Below are 2,052 nucleotides of genomic sequence, written 5' to 3'. Positions count from 1 at the left end.
AAGATATGTAACTTTCAAAATACAGAAATCTGGCCTGTATGATGCATTTTGTAGCAGATGCTGCATTTGGCATTATATGATGAAAAATGTATCATATGGGCCAGATATCTGTATTTTTAAAGTTACATATCTTCAAAACTTGATTAATGACATGCAAAATTTTTTTTTGATGCTTATAATACAATCACTAAGTCATCAGAAATGGAAAATAACATTTTTTTGAGACTATATCAACAATGGACTAATAAAACAAATGCCAAAAGATAGTTTTTGGGCAGAGYTTTCCTTCAATATACAAAAAACGCATTATACTCTTGAATCTTAAGAYGCATTATAAACTGTGTGGTTCCAGCCCTGAAKGCTCATTGGCTGAGAGACCGTGATATATCAGACCGTATACAACGGCTATGAGAAAACRTTTTTTGTTACTGCTMTAATTACATTGGTAATCAGTTTATAATAGAAATAAGTCACCTCTGGGGTTTGTGATATAWGGCTATATGGTATCCATAAGAACAGCCTTAGCCGTTGTCGTGTCTTTGCTATCATTAAATTGAAGACTTATAGTTTATATCAAAGATTCCTGTAATTAGGGATTACGCGATCAACTGATTAAYAACGTAACTAATTAACTATGAATTCGGGGGCACCAGGGAAAGTAGTCAGATTACAAAGTTATAATTTCCCAATATAACCTTTCAGATATTTTCATATCTGATCAATAGTCTTCYGATTAATGATTTATTTATTTTTACCTCACGTTAGTCTCATTCCAAACRTCGTAAATTGTTGGTTATCTGCACGAACCCAGTCTTCACTATGAGTCATCCATACATCAATTGTCTTAAATCATTTATTTATTACTAACAAAGTAATTCACAGAAATGCATAAACAAACAAACAAACTTAAAATGGTTACATGAAATGATGGGAGAAATATGCCCTAGTGGGCTGAACCGGCATGGCGGCTTGTTAGACAAGGGGAAAATTGGGGGTCGACTCAGAAGTCACTACAGAGTTCATAACTATAACAATTGACATGCTAATCCTTTACACATGAACGCTCACTCATTCGGGAACAATTGCAATCAATATATATATATTTACGCTCAGTGTGTCGTCTTGATCGCTGGAGAAAAGTTAGTTTCTGTTGGAGAGATTCGTCCGTCTCTCTCTGTTATTGTGGATAGGTCAGAATGACATTCGTTATAGAATGGATGTTTCGGCGGTTGTCGTTCTTCGCGTTCAATGATACCGAATTCCTAGCTGCAGACTAGTAGTCAATATCAAAGACTTGTTCTTATTCGTCTAAGAGTTTAACCATGTGGTATGGTTAAAGATTCAGCAATGGTACTCAACCTTCGTTCTCCTCCTATGGAGAAAAACATGGTCTGGTGATAATTTCTCAGAGTTGGGTTTTTATTCGGATTGCAGAGAGGGGCTGTCCCAGGATGTCTGACCCAACTGGCTCAGGGGCGGGTCCTCAGATTTAGTTCAAATCAAAAGGGATTTGTATTTTTCTTCATTAAACAGTCCAAAATCATATTACACAATTATACAAACAGTATCATACTCACTAATTCATTTTATACAACAATCAGATGTAAACCTCATATCTGAGGTTATTATATAAACAGCGGTATGGTAATGTAGCCACACAGTCTCCCATGAGATTGAAGGTTTTTTTTCCCCCCCCTTGGCAACGTCCGGCCCCCTAACCGGTTGACAAACGGACATGTTAATAGCTGGAATCTTCACCTTATACTTTTTCCGGAACATGAAACTGTTCGTACCTCAAGCTCTGTGAGGTGGAAGAAATGTCCTTTGTCCTGAAAGTTTACCCTCTCTCTAATACGGTTTGGCCATGAGGAGATTCTCAGGAATTTAAGACGTCTCTCTGTGACCACAGCATGGGTTGAAGGAGGAAAGGGGAGGCAGGGAGTGGCAGGGAGAGGGGATGGGTTTATGTACCTAAACAGGCAACGTCATTACACCGTGGTATATGGACATAAACCACACCCCCTTCATGCTTATTTATCCCTTCCTCTTTTT

This window comes from Salvelinus sp. IW2-2015, linkage group LG10 (genome assembly GCF_002910315.2).
Source record: "Salvelinus sp. IW2-2015 linkage group LG10, ASM291031v2, whole genome shotgun sequence".
NCBI lineage: Eukaryota > Metazoa > Chordata > Actinopteri > Salmoniformes > Salmonidae > Salvelinus > Salvelinus sp. IW2-2015.
The sequence above is the reverse complement of the archived record's forward strand: the minus strand, read 5'-3'. Positions refer to the sequence as shown.